The sequence below is a fragment of the Pleurodeles waltl genome, chromosome 1_1 (assembly GCF_031143425.1).
Source record: "Pleurodeles waltl isolate 20211129_DDA chromosome 1_1, aPleWal1.hap1.20221129, whole genome shotgun sequence".
Classification (NCBI taxonomy): Eukaryota; Metazoa; Chordata; class Amphibia; order Caudata; family Salamandridae; genus Pleurodeles; species Pleurodeles waltl.
In genome coordinates this window covers 964,852,933-964,871,728 of record NC_090436.1, presented here as the reverse complement: position 1 = coordinate 964,871,728, position 18,796 = coordinate 964,852,933, and positions in this window count along the sequence as shown.

Here is an 18,796-nt window from a genome sequence, read left to right as displayed (position 1 = left end):
TCAGCGCCCATCAGAAGATCGACATTTGGCGTGCCATCGCCAAGGACGTCTGGGCCCTGGGGGTCCACAACAGATGGGGCACCCACTGCCGAAAGAGGTGGGAGGACTTCCGCCGCGGGACCAGAAAGACCGCTGAGTCTCTGCTGGGGATGGCCTCCCAACGTAGGAGGGGTGCCAGCCGCCAATTGACCCCATTGATGTCCAGGATCCTGGCGGTGGCCTACCCTGATTTGGATGGGCACGTGAGGACATCACAGCAGACACAAGGGGCTGAGTATCAGCACATTCTGCTATCTTTGCGCGCAGTTGAGGTGTCTGGGTTGGGGAGGAGGGCTGTGGGTAACTCAAGGCCAGGGCGCTTTCTGTAGGCTAGTCCCCTCCGTTAGGCATGGCCCTGTGCCCCCTCCCCCCACCTCTGTAGGGTGCCAAGTACAGCTATCCATGGTCCTGCATCACCCATGTGTGCATTTGTCGTCCATAGACCTGTAGGCCTAGTCACAAGAACTGAGTAGTGTACCCCGATTGCGCAGCGTAGTGCAGGGGGCTTCTGTGTCTGTCCTCTCCGCCAACGGTGTTGACAATGCATGCACTCAACCTGTCTTCATTTCTCCCCCCCACCCATTTTCTTTTTCTTCCTGTGCATGTGTGCATTAGCATCATCAGGCGGAGGAGAAGTGGCATCGGCGTATGAGGGAGCTGCCTCTCACATGGCCCCGGAGGGCCATGCAACCGACTCAGAGTTCACCAGTGAGACAGAGGGCGAGGGGAGCTCCACAACGGGGACCCGTGGAGACGTCAGCGACACCGACACTTTCTCGGAAGAGAGCTCCCTTGCGGTGGCTGCAACATCCGTGCCCACCGCCACAACAGGTACAGCCGCCACCCAGCACACCAGCCCCGCCCTCCCAGCAGCCCTTCAGCCTTCGCTCCGTGCCCGCTCACCCAGGAAGGTGGGCATCTCCTTCACCCCAGGCACCTCAGGCCCTGCCCCAGTTACCCCTGCTGCCCTCAGTGAGGAGGTCATTGACCTCCTCCAGACCATCATTGTTGGGCAGTCTACCCTTTTGAATGCCATCGAGGGTGTAGAAAGGGAGGTGCATCGGAGCAATGCATACCTGGAGGGCATTCATTCGGGTCAGGCTGCCCATCAGCGATCGTTCAACGCTCTGGCCTCAGCACTGACGGCAGCCATTGTCCCTGTCTCCAGCCTCCCTCTTCTAACTCCCTCCACCCAGTCCCAGTCTCCTGTTCCTCTGCCTATCCCATCCACACCATCAGACCAGCCTGCACACACCTCAACACCCAAGGGCAGCTCATCCAGACATAAGCACCACAGATCCCACAAGCATTCACACAAACAACATCCAGATGCAGACATGCCAACAGTCACTACCACCTCTGTGTCCCCCTCCTCCTCGTCTCCCTCCTCCCTCCCTGTGACGTCTCCACTCACACCTGCATGCACACCACCATCAGCCAGTACTTCCATCACCAGCACACCCTCCATTACAGTCAGCACACGTGCAGTCACCACCCCCACTGCCATTTACACGTCCCCTGTGTCCTCTCCCACTGTGTCTGTCACCCCCTCTTCCAAACCAGACAAACGCAGGCAGCCACCCACCCAACAGCCATCCACCTCACGACAGCCTCCAGCCCAAGCACCTGCACCCAAAGACAGCACACTTGACTCTCCTACAACCACATCCTCTTCCTCCACTCCCATACCCACTGCACCTACCCTTCCCATTGCTCCTAAAAAACTTTTGCTCTCCAAAATTAACCTCTTTGCATCACCTGACCCACCCCCTCCATCTGGTAAGAGTCCAAAGAGCACCTCAGCCACCACCAGCCCTGCATCTAGTATCACCATAGTGCAGGGCTATTGGAGTCCACCAGCTCCTAAGGAAGGAACATCGGCCAGCAGCAAGGGGACAGTCAGCCCACCCCCTGGGAAGAGGACAAGAAAAATTAAGGGCTGGCGCGAAAAGCCTGAGACGGCTGCCACCAAGGAGAGTGGCCTTGCCCCGTCACCTGCCACATCATCTAAGGGAGGCAAGGGCCAGAGAGCTGCAGCGAAGGAGGGCAAGGGCAGCAGGGCAGAGAAGACATGCAGCAGGCGAGCGCATCAGGAGGGCCCCACCAGCCCCATACCGGGTGTGACGGACGACACCCACGGGCCCAAGACTCCATCACAGGAGGTCCCCGCTACCGCAAGGTCGGAGGGCGACTAAGCGGGGAGTCTTCACCAGGTCTGGCTCCCTTGAAAGACAGGACAAGCACCGCTGAACAGGGCCCCGCCGTGAAGAGCACCGCTGAACAGGGCCCCGCCGTGAAGAGCACCGCTGAACAGGGCCCCGCCAAGACAGGCACCGCTGAACAGGGCCCTGCCGTGAAGAGCACCGCTGAACAGGGCCCCGCCAAGACAGGCACCGCTGAACAGGGCCCCGCCGTGAAGATCACCGCTGAACAGGGCCCTGCCATGAAGAGCACCGCTGAACAGGGCCCCGCCAAGACAGGCACCGCTGAACAGGGCCCCGCCGTGAAGAGCACCGCTGAACAGGGCCCCGCCAAGACAGGCACCGCTGAACAGGGCCCCGCCGTGAAGAGCACCGCTCCGCTGGGCCCTTCCTGTCAAGCACCGCTTCGCTGGGCCCTTCCTGTCAAGCACTGCTCCGTTGGGCCCTTCATCTCAAGCACCGCTCCGCTGGGCACCGCCGTCTCAAGCACCGCTCCGCTGGGCCCTTCATCTCAAGCACCGCTCCGCTGGGGCCTTCCTCTCAAGCACCGCTCCGCTGGGCCCTTCATCTCAAGCACCGCTCCGCTGGGCCCTTCCTCTCAAGCACCGCTCCGCTGGGCCCTTCATCTCAAGCACCGCTCCGCTGGGCCCTTCATCTCAAGCACCGCTCCGCTGGGCCCTTCCTGTCAAGCACCGCGCCGCTGGGCCCTTCATCTCAAGCACCGCTCCGCTGGGCCCTTCCTGTCAAGCACCGCTACGCTGGGCCCTTCATCTCAAGCACCGCTCCGCTGGGCCCTTCCTGTCAAGCACCGCTCCGCTGGGCCCTTCATCTCAAGCACCACTCTGCTGGGCACCGCCGTCTCAAGCACCGCTCCGCTGGGCACCGCCGTCTCAAGCACCGCTGGTCCATTGACAGTGCCAGTTCTGTGTCGAGCAGGTGTTCACGAAGCACTCTGGGCACCATGCCTCCTCCAATACCAGTGGAGTCGGTTATCCATCTGATGGACTGTGGCTTTGCACTCCCCAGGATGGTACAGTGGGCATGGAGGCCCCTCGTGGATCTGGCGTCGTGGACTCATGTGGCTGAGGTGCCCCCCTTTCCCTTCCCCCTGAGGTGCCTGTTGTTTTATCATCTGATGCCCCTGCAGTGTTCTCTCCAATGGTATCCGGTCTCCTGTGTGGGCTTTGCCCATGTGTTTGTACACATTGGCCCACGGACTATGGATATTTAACGGACTGTGCAGGACTTATTGACTATGTTTATACTTTGCACTATGTTCATTATTTCTTTTGTATATTTCATATGGCATATTTACCATGACTTCAATGAACCTATTTTATACATAAATTTGAAACTTCATTTTAATTATGTCTTTGCATTCTTCCGGGGGGTTTGGGGGGTGTCACTCTGACTTGTTGCTCTGCATTGGTGTGTAGGTATTGGGGGGGTGGGTTGGGGGGGTGGGTGTATCTCGTATGTGTGTGCACGTAACCTTTCCTCCTCCCCCCTCCCCTGTGTCGTAGGTGCAGTACTCACCATTGTCGTCTGCGCCGGTGTTCGTACTCGTGGTAGATGAGCAGGTAGACAAGAGCTGGTAGTATGTTTAATTCGGATTCCATGCTGTCCAGATTCCTCGTGGAGTGTGTGGAGGTGAGCGTTTTCCCGTTCGTAGTCTGTTTCCGCCGTGTTTTTATCGGCGGGGCTCCCGCCCCGGAAAAGGTGGCGGATTGGTGAGTTGTGATAGGGTGGGCGGTACATTGTCTGCCGTCCGCCTGTTGGCGGTGGCCGCCGCGCTGTTTGTCTGTCCCGCCGTGGCGGTTGGAGTGTTAAAGTGGCGGCCTGTGTTGGCGGTTCCCGCCAGGGTCAGAATTGCATTTTTTGGACCGCCTGCCTGTTGGCGGGTTGGCCGCCGCTTTATCACCGACCGCCAGGGTTGGAATCACCCCCAAAGTGCCTTGATACGTTGTACATAGTCAGGAATGTAAGTTCTGCTAAATTAAAGAAACCAAGTAAAGACTGTAGTTTCTTGAGAGTTTTAGGTGGGTGAAGTTGAGCACATTTCTCTAGAAAGTGCGGGCCAGACTCCTCCCCTCCTTTGATAGCTGGTATCCCAGGAACAGTACACTGAGAAAGGCTATTTTAGTTTTTGTAAAAATGAATTTGTAGCCAAGGGCTGTGAATCCTAAGACAATCTGATCGACCCTGGCAAAATGAATGCTGAGGTCATCATCTGTGAGATAGATGTCATCCACATAGGATAACACTTCGGGATCAATATCATGTAGTATTGATGTTACACGGGCTGAGAACAGCCCTGGGCAGTCCTTGTAGCCTTGGGGCAAATGGCAAAAGCGTTTTTGTGAGCCAAATGCAAATGCACTTAAGTCCCGACTTTTGCGTGCTAAGTTTTGGCAGAAGAACCCGTTGGAAATATTTAATGTTGATTTGTATTTTTTGCGCACTATGTTGTTAAGTAGTGCTGTGCTATGTGAATTTTGTGTAGCGTATGTACGTGTATGACTGCTTAAATGTCTATAATCTACGTCTATTCTGTGTGAATGTTCTGGTTTTGCAATGGGGAATAATGGGTTATTCATTGCAGAGACACAGGGCTCAATTACTCCCTGGTATTTGAGATGAGTGAGGATCTCCCTCACTGGAGCTTTTGCTTCGTGTTTAACAGGGTATTGTGGCTGAGGTTGGGGTGTAGACCTGATAGGTATTACATGACAAGGAGAATCCTTGTCCCAACTTACATGATCGCGGTACAACGCAGGTGCCTGCGCTAAAGCCCAATTGACAGAGTATACTTGTTTTACCGCTTCTGGAACAGGATCAGAGAAAGAAGGCAAAATTACATCTTCCCCATATGGGAGCTTACGGACGTGCACAGGTGGCCAGTCCCTTTCGGCCAGAAGGATATCACAACTAAGTTCATCCCGAAATATCACACCAAAGGTGCGCTCTACGTCTTCCCCCAATTTGGATATTTAAATTATAAACCTTGTCGGGTGGGAGAACGCTCCCATCCGCAGTCTCAAATGCAATGAAATCGCTAGTTGCTGTCTCACCCAGATGGTCTTTCAGACTCTGGCAACATATTGTGACCTATGCTGCGCTGTCTAATAGTGTCACTGCCTACGTCTTGTTCTTCAGCAATGTTTTCAAATGTACTGGCATTTTTAATTGACAGTGCTGCCAACGTTTTCTTTTTAATATGTGGCTTTTGTTGTTAGGACTTCTTTTTCGTCTGAAGACTGTGGTGTGTCTTTCTTCTGTTTCACGTATTCAGGATGTCGATCAGGATGGCCTCCTCTCTCGCTACGTCTATCTGGTGCATCCTGAAATGAACAAGAGGGACTTAAATCAGTTTATCTGTCAGGAGATTTTATTTCTTCTCTATTTCTGAGAGTGTATCTCCTATCGGAGTTCTCCCGGTGTGGAGAATCTGCTCTCTTATTTCGTCTATATTTAAATTGTTTTCGCTTATTCCCAGTGCTTCTTAGAACTGTCCTGTGCTTGTTTAGTAGCTTCCTTAGGGATGGTATGCTGTAATTTGATCTTCTTCGGCTTGGCTCCCAAATTATCCCATCCTATACAGGTATAGGTGTCGGAAATAATTTTCGGTAGCTCTTTCTCCCCTGTCCAAATGTGGAATCTCTCAGAGGCTCTGGTGTATAGCCAGTGCTATTGCTTACCCTTTGATATTACTGAGTATTATTGAGGAGACTGCGTTGAACTTACGCATAAATTTAATCTTCATATCTAGGGCTGGAGCAGCCCATGCTCATTCTGTATTTGTTTTAACACTTCGGGCAAATTGGCAAGTGTGTGGTAGTATAAGTTGCAGCAGAGACTGCACCCCATGTGTCATCCACCAAGGGAGCCATCCCGAAGGGCAAGCACATTGTGAGAATTCTGTTTCTCCTGTGGTCCCATATAGGGAAACACAGCTTCCAGCTGACTTGTTTTCTGAGCTATCCAGAACAGTATTCTCTCTCAGTCTGGGGGTACCCTACCCATGATAGTATGTACTGTTTGTGGATTAATCCTAGTAGCTAATTGACAACCAGCAGGTGCTGGCAGTGCTGGACGCGCTGGTGTAGTGTTCAAAGTTCACATTACGAACTGAAGAAATTGTCCATAAAGTGTTACTAATTCAAGGTATAGGTTTTGCAGGTCTGCTGCCTGTATATTTTGTATACCTGGGTGAGGTGTGCATGTGGCAAACATAGGCCACATTGGTCCATCATTACCTAAGGGACCTAATCACACAAGTTGTATTACATGTGGTAGGGCACCATTAAACCAGTTTTGATGTTCTTGATAAGTAATCAGAATCTCAAGATACTGGTATTGTAGGAGGCTTGCTTGGCTTATAGTGGGTACCTTGTGGTACTTACACCTTGTGCCAGGTCCAGTTACCCCTTATTAGTAGATTAGTAGTGTTGTAGCAGCTTAAGCTGATAGAGGTAGTATAGCAGAGCAGCTTAGGCTGAACTAGGAGACATGCAAAGCTCCTACTATACCACTTATATCATATAGCACTATATCATAAGAAAAACAATACTCAGAGTTACAAACAATAAAGGTACTTTATTTTAGTGTCAATATGCCAAAAGTATCTCAGATGATATACTCCCTTAGGAGGTAAGTAATATACACAAAATATACACACACTGCCAAAATCAGGTAAGTAAACAGTTAGAAAAGTATTTCAAACACTGTAGAACACAATAGAATGCAATAAGAGACAATAGGCCTTGGGGCAACACAAACCATATACTCCAAAAGTGGGATGTGAGCCACGAATGGACCTGAAGGCCTAGTGTAATGTGTAGAGGGTCACCCGGAGTGTAAGAAAACACTAAGAGTGTCCAAGATCCCCCACCCCAAGACCCTGAAAAGTAGGAGTAAAGTTACCCTACTACCCCAGTAAAGTCGAGATAGGGGATTCTGCAAAGACAACAACTGACTGCAAAGCACTGAAGACAGATTGCTGGACCTGAGGACCTGCAAAGGAAGGGGACCAAGCCCAAGAGCCACGCAAGTGTCCAGGGGGGGCAGGAGCCCACTAAACCCCTGAGGAAGGTGCAAAAGGGCTGCTTCTGGGTGGAAGAAGCCAAAGATTCTGCAACAATGGAAGGTGCCAGGAACTTCTCCTTTGGTCAGAAGATGTCCCACGGCATGCTGGAGGATGCAGAGTTGTTTCCATGCAGAAAGACCGCAAACAAGCCTTGTTAGCCGCAAGAATTGTGGTTGAGGATTGTGGGTGCTGCCAGGGCCCAGGAAGGACCAGGAGGTCACCCCTTGGAGGAGGGGACAGAAGGGGCGCTCAGCAACAAAGAAAGCCCCGGCAGTAGCAGGCAGCACCCTCAGAAGCACCTGAACAGGGGTTCAGAAGAACTCAGCATGGCAGTCATCTCAGCACAACAAAAGAGGGTCCCACAAAGTCGGAGTCCAACTCAGCAAGTTGGGCAATGCAGAACGGAGTGCTGGGGACCTGGGCTATGCTGTGCACAAAGGAAGTCTTGCAAAAGTGCACAGAAGCCCTAGCAGCTGCAGTTCACGCAGTACACAGGATTACTGTCTGGCGTGGGGAGGCAAGGACTTACCTCCACCAAACTGGGACAGAAGGGCCACTGGACTGTCGGGGATACTTGGATCCAGCTCCTGTGTTCCAGGGACCAGGCTCGTCAAGATGAGAGGGGACCCAGAGGACCGGTGATGCAGAAGTTTGGTGCCTGCGTTAGCTGGGGGAAGATTCCGTTGACCCACAGGAGATTTCCTCTTGGCTTCCAGTGCTGGGTGAAGGCAGACAGCCCTCAAAGCATGCACCACCAGGAAACAGTCGAGAAAGCCGGCAGGATGAGGCACTACATTGTTGCTGGTAGTCTTCTTGCTACTTTGTTGCGGTTTGCAGGCGTCCTGGAGAAATCAGCGGCTGATCCTTAGCAAAGTCAAAGAGAGAAGTGCAGAGGAACTCTGGTGAGCTCTTGCATTCGTTATCTGATGAGAAACCCACAGGAGAGACCCTAAATAGCCCTCAGAGGAGGATTGGCTATAGAGAGAGGTATGCACCTACCAGGAGGGGTCTCTGACATCACCTGCTGGCACTGGCCACTCAGAGGTCTCCATTGTGCCCTCACACCTCTGCATTCAAGATGGCAGAGGTCTGGGACACATTGGAGGAGCTCTGGGCACCTCCCCTGGGGAGGTGCTGGTCAGGGGAGTGGTCAGTCCCCTTTCCTTTGTCCAGCTTCACACCAAAGCAGGGCTGGGGGATCCCTGAACCGGAGTAGACTGGCTTATGCAAGGAGGGCACCATCTATGCCCTTCAAAGCATTTCCAGAGGCTAGGAGAGGCTACTCCTCTCAGGCCCTTAGCACCTATTTCCAAAGGGAGAGGGTGTAACACCCTCTCTCAGAGGAAATCCTTTGTTCTGCCTTCCTGGGACTGGGCTGCCCAGGCCCCAAGGGGGCAGAAACCTGTCTGAGGGTTGGCAGCAGCGGTAGCTGCAGAGAAAACCCCAGAGAGTTAGTTTGGCAGTACAATTCCATGCATCCCCGGGGCTCTATGCTGGAGCCCCGGGGATGCATGGAATTGTCCCCCCAATACCAGAATGGTATTGGGGGTGACAATTCCATGATCCTAGATATGTTACATGACCCTCTTCGGAGTTACCATTGTGATGCTACATATAGGTATTGACCCATATGTAGTTCTCATGTGTAATGGTGTCCCCGCACTCACAAAGTCTGGGGAAATTGCCATGAACAATGTGGGGGCACCTTGGCTAGTGCCAGGGTGCCCTCACACTTAGTAACTTTGCACCTGACCTTCACTAAGTGAGGGTTAGACATATAGGTGACTTATAAGTTACTTAAGTGTAGTGTAAAATGGCTGTGAAATAACATGGACGTTATTTCACTTAGGCTGCACTGGCAGTCCTGTGTAAGAATTGTCTGAGCTCCCTATGGGTGGCAAAAGAAATGCTGCAGCCCATAGGTATCTTGTGGAATCCCAATACCCTGGGTACCTTGGTACCATATACTAGGGAATTATAAGGGTGTTCCAGTGTTCCAATCAGAAATTGGTAAAATTAGTCACTAGTCTGCGGTGACAATTTTAAAAGCAGAGAGAGCATAAACACTGAGGTCCTGCTTAGCAGAGCCTCAGTGATAAAGTTAGGCACCACACAGGGAACACATACAGGGCATACTTTAAGAGCACTGGCGTCCTGGTTAGCAGGATCCCAGTGACACAGGCAAAAACAAACATACATATAAGTAAAAATTGGGGGTAACATGCCAGGCAAGATAGTATTTTCCTACAGGTATGCTTCGTACTGTTAAGGTACGTTTGCAATTCTGTATGTGTGGAATGTAAATGATCTTTGGTCTTCCTTAGGAAAGGTGACCCAAGAGTAGAATATTTCTGTTTGGTAAGCTTCACTAGCTTCTACTATGAATGTGACATCACCGCCCTCATCTGTTAAGCCATGCGCTACTAGGTGTAGTGTTAATGCTTGTCTAGCATTCTCAGGAATGTCTATAGCGTTAGCCATATTGTATAATGGGTATAAGAGATGGAACACCAAATGGGAAGCAAAGTCCTTTTATGAGTTCGACCTCAAACAACCTAGAGCCTAATTAGGTGCTCCCTGTTCAGCTGAGGAGGATCTTTCCCAAGACCACTGACATCTCGGTATAATGGTACTTAGTGTACCTGCTGTATGTGAGACAGTGATAGTCAGGGTATCCATAAATTAGTGCCTAAACACCATAGTTGGTTGCGCCATGTCGTAGTTTGACTCTTGCTCTAGGCAATACTGCTGGTTTAAGGATGGCAGTACTTATGTTTGTAGGTGATTATGCCAGTCCCACAGCAAGTCACAACTGTCATCCCAACCCTCCCAGCTTACAAGCAACACCTCACCAAAAACCCGAACAGTAAAAGCTGATTTTTGGCAGCCTTTACGCATGGACTCAAGAGTGTGACATCTCAGGGAGTGTTGTGGTTAAACAGAGATTAACACTTTCTCACATAAACCAATGTCTCAAACAAACACAGGCAATGAAGAAGATGCAGTAAAATTTCAATAGGTTTTATTTAGAAAAACTGCAATCTGAGATAAGTTGCATGGGCTGCAATATTAGGATAATGAACAGTACAAGAAACAGAATGGTAAAGACAAGAGTCATTAATACAAAGACCCCCACCATCTTGCAATAACATGAAATGACATGAGATGTGAAATATGTCCTAATACCTTAGCATAATGAGCCTAACCCCTAACCTACAAGAGAAGTAGGTATGTTAAACCTAATCTGCCAATGCCATTTCCATTAGAAAAGCCCCCCAACCCTTGTTACCTTGGAATAAGGTCTCTAACTCAGACTCCGTAGGGACACGAAGACTGGGTCAGCATTAAGGCGATGTGCAGCATCGATAGCAGCGATTGCATCTGGTCAGAATCCATATGACTGTATCTTTAAGTGAAGAGTGTTTATACAGATCTACTTGGACCCCTGACGTAGGTCTGTTCACAAAAAATAGATAACAAGACATGCTTGGGACGGTAATTTATATAAAAAATTCCCTCAAAGGCGTGAAGTGGGAAGTACCTAATTTGAACACCTAGAGTTTGTTTGTCGTTGTTGCTTGATATTGATGCCTTCGCACGATGGCACTGATAACGCAAAACATGAGAGATGTCCTTCTCAGTTGAATAACCTGCTCATGCACTTGCAGACAGCTAAGCCAAGCACACATAGAGTATACCACTCAAAAAGGAAAAGACATACATGTTTTCAAAGCATGGATCCTCTGTCTCACCCAGTCAGCGAGTGACACAAAGGCGGTCCTTGCAACATTGGTAGTAAAAGCCACTTACCGTCGTGCAGAAGACCGCCAACACACCGCCACGGCCGCGGAACTCGCCACAGCTATTATGACCCACATCTCGAAATCTGACAAAATTCAGACACCCACACAAGTCCGCCACATCAAAGGTCAGTGATAAACTGGTGAAAACAAAACCTACACTGTCACGCCAACAGAAATACGCCCAAGCTATCATGACCCACAAATCCATGCGGCGGTCTTTCAACCACGATATTCCATTGGCGGTACACACTGCTAAGCTCAAAATACACACACTTCTGCAAAACACTGCCACATTGGACAATTCCAAATACACACATCTGATACACATACACACACTACTCCCACACACCCATTGCAATATAAAACACACACCCACATCACCCACAAACCCCTACGACCACTATTACAGAGAGAAGGCCAGAGAGAGACACCACCATCCACAAACTAGTATCCACTGGCACTCAACACCATCACCCACACAACTTCCACACACAAAACACCACACACCACTACATATCACCACACTTATCACCACACACACCACCCCACACATCACCTACACCACCCCATGGCACGGCAAAGACACCCCAGGTTCTCAGAGGAGGAGCTCAGGGTCATGGTGGAGGAAATCGTCCGGGTAGAGCCACAGCTATTTGGAGCACAGGTGCAGCACACCTCAACTGCAAGGAAGATGGAGCTATGGCGAAGAATAGTCGACAGGGTCAACGCAGTGGGACAACACCCAAGAAATCGGGACGACATCATGAAGAGGTGGAACGACCTACGCGGGAAGGTGCGTTCCGTGGTCTCCAGACACCACCTGGCGGTTCAGTGGACTTGCGGCAGACCCCCACCTCCTCACCCACAACTAACAACATGGGAGGAGCAGGTCTTGGCGATTCTGCATCCTGAGGGCCTCGCAGGAGTCGGTGGAGGAATGGACCTTTAACTACCATATCCCCCACCCTACCTGCATGCTAACACATACCCCACCCTCGCCCCTCCCCTATCACTCCAACTCCTCACAAATGTACCAATATCACAAACCACACATCCCAACACCAAGCCCTGCATGCAACACCAACGCATGGACACCCATCACTAAAGCATGCCCACTGCACATACCCATACACCCCCTAAACCATCATCACACAAGCCCCCACATAGGAATGCAAGCACTGGGGTACACGGTCACCCACCCATTGCACACCATGCAACACACAGATGCAATAATCATGCTTTTCCACCCCTGCAGGACCACTACCCACCGTCACCAGACAGGAGGGTCCAGACATCTCCACCCCACCCACAGAAGAGGCCCACAGTGATGACAGCAGCTCTGTCCAACTGGATCTGGATGACCAGCCCGGACCATCGTGGGCCTCTGGACAGTCGGTTCCCCTCACACAGGCACAGGCCACCACAGACCTTCCACCCTCTGGTAACACCAGCACAGTACCCACCCAGCAGGCCCACACCTCCGTCCCCAGGACACGTCAATCAGCTGTGTGTCCACTACTACAGGGAACCCAGGATAACCCACCACCCCAACAACAACAGGGACCTGGGGGCAGTGGTAGTAGGCACACTGTCCAGGGGACGGAGGCCCAGGAACACAGGGGAAATGGGAGGGCTGCTGTGCGACAGGGGGCGGACAGGCCAAGGGAACCCACTCTCCATGAGGCCCTCTCCTCCATCATAGGAGCATACCACCACTCTCAGGAGACAATGGCAACGGTCCTGGCCAAGTTTCAGGAGACCCAGCGCATGCAGGAGGAACAGTATTTGGGGTTAAGGGAGGAACACAGAACCATCAGCTCCGCCCTGGGCACCATCGTAGGGGTGCTGAAGGAAATACTCAACACCAGGAGGGACACTGTGGCACTCCAAGGGGCCCCTGAGACTAGCATGGACGATGAACTGCCCACCACCTCCTCCGGCGCTAGTGGACAAGAGGCACCACCACAGGACCACCACACCAGCACCCCACCGCCTGCAGATGGAGAACCGCCCCGCAAGCGGTCCCTGAGATCCAGGAACAAGACAGAGCACGATGCCAAGACCCTCGCCAAGAAATGAGACCACCCTGATTGTCAACCCACTGTCCCACTTTGTCACCCTGTCCATATTGGAACTGCCCCAGCTCCACTTCCTATGCCCATATGGGCAATGCACCTATGAGACAAATCGACTGGACTCTGCCATGGACACTCCTCCGCCATCACCCCTCACCATTTAACTTCCCCCTCCAATATTTTGTATGTAAATAAACACACCTAAAGCACCAACAGATCTGGAGTCTGTCTGTGATTTTGAAATAGTGTATTTGCAATTACAGTGACAAAATGTCCAGGAAATAGTAATGTCAACATACCTATGTCACACAGCTCTAGTCCATGAGGAATCTAAGCAGATGACACACGTTGGGACCCACACCAGGGAAAGTGACAAGTCAGTGACCATACACTGGGTGAAATCGACAGACAGGATAGAGGTAGAAGTGTAAATGTACTTGTAGTAGGCAGGAATGTATTCTCACCTGTGTTTCACTGGAAATATTGCTGGATGACTGAGTCCCTGTTGTCAATGCCTTCTTCCTCTGCTTCCTCCTCATCACTGTCTACAGGCTCCACAGCTGCCACAACACCGCCATCTGGACCATCCTCCTGCAGAAAAGGCACCTGTTGTCGCAAAGCCAAGTTATGAAGCATACAGCAGGCCACGATGATCTGGCACACCTTCTTTGGTGGGTAGAATAGGGATCCACCTGTCATACGGAGACACCTAAAGCTGGCCTTCAGGAGGCCGAAGGTGCGTTCGATCACCCTCCTAGTCCGCCCATGGGCCTCATTGTAGCGTTCCTCTGCCCTGGTCCTGGGATTCCTCACTGGGGTCAGTAGCCATGACAGGTTGGGGTAACCAGAGTCACCTAATAGCCACACCCAGTGCCTCTGTAGTTGACCAATCACATAAGGGATGCTGCTATTCCGCATGATGTAGGCGTCATGCACTGAGCCAGGGAACATGGCATTCACATGGGAGATGTACTGGTCTGCTAAACATACCATCTGTACATTCATCGAATGATAACTCTTCCGGTTCCTGTACACCTGTTCACTCCTGTGGGGGGGGGGGACCAAAGCCACATGGGTCCCATCAATGGCACCTATGATGTTGGGGATATGTCCAAGGGCATAGAAGCCACCTTTCACTGTAGGCAAGTCCTCCACCTGAGGGAAAATGATGTAGCTCCTCAAGTGTTTCAGCAGGGCAGACAACACTCTGGACAACAAGTTGGAAAACATAGGCTGGGACATCCCTGATGCCATGGCCACAGTTGTTTGAAAAGACCCACTTGCAAGGAAATGGAACACTGATAGCACCTGCACTTGAGGGGGGATTGATGTGGAATGGCGGATTGCTGACATCAGGTCTGGCTCCAACTGGGTATACAGTTCCTGGATTGTGGCACAGTCAAACCTGTAGGTGATGATCAAATTTCTTTCCTCCATTGTCGACAGGTCCACCAGCGGTCGGTACACCGGAGGATTCCGCCATCTCCTCACATGTCCGAGCAGACGGTGCCTATGAAGGACAACAGCGAGCACAGAGTCAAACAACTCAGAGGTATGTACCCACAGTCTACACAGAACACGATTCATACACAAAATCTGGCCTGTATGTGTGTTGAGAGTAGGCCTAGGTATCTGTGACGCAGTTGGTAATTAGCCCATGTGGGCCCCTGAAATGGCGGCTGCCTGACCTCTAAAGCGGGGCAATGAGATGTGAGGTAACTGCGCTGGCGTTGTACACCGTCGCGGTAGGCGGTCGAAGACCGCAGCGCAATGCTGCATTGGTTAACATTGGACCCTATGGGTCCCAGGAGCCAATGATGATGTACGCCGGCAGTGATGGTATGCACCGCCGTGGACGTGACCGCCATTTTCTAGCTGTTGAATCACTCAATACCTGATCTTCGACAGGAGAGGACCTACACTGCAAGTGCTGCTGTAACCTCGGTCAGGAAGAGACAATGTCTTGTGCGTCTGGGGAAAGGGCCCCTGCCTTCACATCGGAGGAGTAGGAGAAGCTCGTTGACGGGGTCCTCCCTCAGTACACGATACTGTACGGTCCTCCAGACCAACAGGTAAGTACACAGGCAGCATGTTGTATGGGCTATGCCTGTGTGGAGAGGGCTGGTTATAAGAAGGAAGGGGGCAGAGTTCTGCGTGCATGAAAGACGGTGCGGGCATGTGCCACATGGCAAGGGTAGGGATGGTGGCCACTCACTTTGACAGTGCAGTTGTTAAGCCCATTTCATGTAGGTCAGCGCCCACCAGAAGAAGGATATTTGGCGTGCCATTGCCAAGGACGTCCGGACCCTGGGGGTCCACCACAGACGGAGCACCCACTGCCGAAAGAGATGGGAGGACATTCGCCGCTGGAGCAAGAAGACGGCGGAGGCTCAGCTGGGGATGGCCTCCCAATGTGGGAGGGGTGCCCGTCGAACCATGACCCCCCTGATGTTCTGGATCCTATTGGTGGCGTACCCTGAGTTGGATGGGCGCTTGAGGGCATCACAGCAGACACAAGGGGGTGAGTACACTCTCATTCTGCTGACTTTGCGCGCAGTGGAGGGGTCTGAGTGGGGGAGGAGGGCTGTGGGTTTCCCTAGGCCAGGGCAAGTTCCGTAGGCTAGGCCGCTTCGTAAGGCATGGCCCTGTGGCCCCCACCCCACCTCTGCAGGGTGCCAAGTTCAGCTATTCATGCACCTGTGTCATCTATGTGTGCAGATGTCGTCCATAGCCTTGTAGGCCATTTCCCAGGAATTTCACTGTAGAGCCCAACAGCGCGACGTAGTGCAGGGGGCTGCTGTGTCTGTCTTGTCCGCCAACAGTAGCGGTAACCCATGCACTCAACCTGTCTTTCTTCTGTTCCCCCCCCTTTTTTTGCGGTCTCCCTGTTCTTGTGTGCATTAGCATCATCAGGCGGAGGTGCAGTGGCACCGGAGCACGAGGGAGCTGCATCCCACAGGGGCATGGAGGCCCACACTACGGACTCAGAATACACCAGTGGGATGGAGGGCGAGGGGAGCACCACGGCGGTCACAGGATCTGCAACCAGCGACACGGACTCGTCCTCCGATGGGAGCTCCCTTGTGGTGGCGGCAACATCTGTGCCCCCCACTTCAACAGGTACAGCCGCCACCCCCAATACCAGCACCACCCTCCCAGCAGCCCCTGAGCCTTCGCCCCGTGCTTGCTTACCCAGGAGGGTGGGCATCACCTTCGCCCCAGGCACCTCAGCCCCTGCCCCTGTCACCTCTGCTGCCCTCAGTGAGGAGGCCATTGACCTCCTCAGGTCCCTCACTGTTGGGCAGTCTACCATTTTGAATGGCATCCAGTGTGTAGAAACCGAGTTCCAACACACAAATGCATTCCTGGAGGGCATTCATTCTGGTCAGGCGGCCCTTCATCGAACCGTTCAAACTCTGGCCTCAGCACTGATGGCAGCCATTGTCCCTGTGTCCAGCCTCCCCCCTTCAACTTCCTCCACCCAGACCCAATCCCCTGTACCTCTGCCTATCCCAAGCACACCATCAGACCAGCCTGTACACACCTCACCACACAAAGGAAGCTCAGGCAAACATAAGCACCACACATCCCACAGGCACTCACGCAAGCATCATACACATACAGACACACCAATATCCACTGCCTCCACTGTGTCCCCCTCGTCGTCGTCTCCCTCCTCCGACCCAGTCTGGTCTACACTCACACCTGCATGCACTACCACTACAGCCAATACGTCCCTCTCCAGCACACCCACCACCACACCCCGCTCACGTGCACTCACCACCCCCACTACCATTCACACTTCCCCTGTCCTCTCCCAGTGTATCTGTGACGCCCCCTCCGAAGATATACAAGCGCAGGCACACACCCACCCAACAGCCATCCACCTCACGACAGCCTCCAGTGCATGCACCTGCACCTAAATCCACAAAAGTTACACCTCCTACAACCTCCACCTCTTCCTCCACTCCCAAACCCCCTCCAGCTACCCGTCCCAGTGTCTCCCAAAAACGTTTCATGTCCACCCTTAACCTATTTCCCCCCCCCCCATGTCCAACTTATAGGTCCCGTACTAGCACCTCAGCCACAAAATCACCGGGACCAGTGGTGCCTGTTGTCACAGGTATGTGGAGTGCACCAGCCACCAAGCCAGCCAGTGTATCACGGAGCCAGAGCACAGCCAGTCCCCCCCCTGTGAAGCACCAGAAGGAGGGCCCCGCCAGCCACAGCCCAGCTGGGCAATGAAGGACCGCCAAGTCAAGCACCGCTGAACAGGGCAAGGACTGCCAAGTCAAGCACCGCTGAACAGGGCAAGCACCGCTGAACAGGGCAAGGACCGCCAAGTCAAGCACCGCTGAACAGGACAAGCACCGCTGAACAGGGCAAGGACGCCAAGTCAAGCACCGCTGTACAGGGCAAGCACCGCTGAACAGGGCAAGGACCGCTGAACAGGGCAGGGACCGCTGAACAGGGCAAGGACCACCAAGTCAAGCACCGCTAGCCCATGAGCAGAAGGGGCAGTGACGCAACAGGGACCGTCACAGGGTGAGTGATGCACTCTGGGCACCAGTACCCCTCCAGAACCAGTGGAGACATGCATCCACTCCGTCTGTCCTGCACAGGATGAAGCACTCTGGGCACCAGTCCCCCTCCGGAACCAGTGGAGACATGCATCCACTCTGTCTGTCCTGCACAGGATGAAGCACTCTGGGCACCAGTCCCCCTCCGGAACCAGTGGAGACATGCATCCACTCTGTCTGTCCTGCACAGGATGAAGCACTCTGGGAACCAGTCCCCCTCCAGAACCAGTGGAGACATGCATCCACTCCGTCTGTCCTGCACAGGATGAAGCACTCTCGGCACAAAGCCCCCTACAGAACCAGTGGAGTATCCCATCCACTACCTTAGTCCTTGGCAGGATGAAGCACTCTGGGCACAAAGCCCCCTCCAGAACCAGTGGAGACTGTTATCCACTTGAGAGACTGTGGCTTTGCCAGGATAAAGCAGTGGGCAAACCACCCACTGTAGAGACTTGAGAGACTGTGGCTTTGCACTCCCCAGGATGGTACAGTGGGCAAACCACCCACTGGAGAGACTTGAGAGACTGTGGCTTTGCACTCCCCAGGATACATCAATGGGCATGGAGCCCCCTCGTGGATCTGGCGTTGTGCACTCATCCGGCTGAGGTGCCCCTCCAGAATACCGCACCGCGGTCATTAGACCGCTGCAGGTATTCTGGGTTTTACACTGGGCTGGCGGGCGACCGCCAAAAGGCCGCCCGCCAGCCCAGTGTAAAACGACCTTCCCACGAGGAGGCCGGCTCCGAATGGAGCCGGCGGAGTGGGAAGGTGCGACGGGTGCAGTGGCACCCGTCGCGAATTTCACTGTCTGCAATGCAGACAGTGAAATTCTTTGTGGGGCCCTCTTACGGGCGCCCCTGCAGTGCCCATGCCATTGGCATGGGCACTGCAGGGGCCCCCAGGGGCCCCACGACAACCCATACCGCCATCCTGTTCCTGGCGGGCGAATCGCCAGGAACAGGATGGCGGTATGGGCTGTCAGAATCCCCCATGGCGGCGCAGCGAGCTGCGC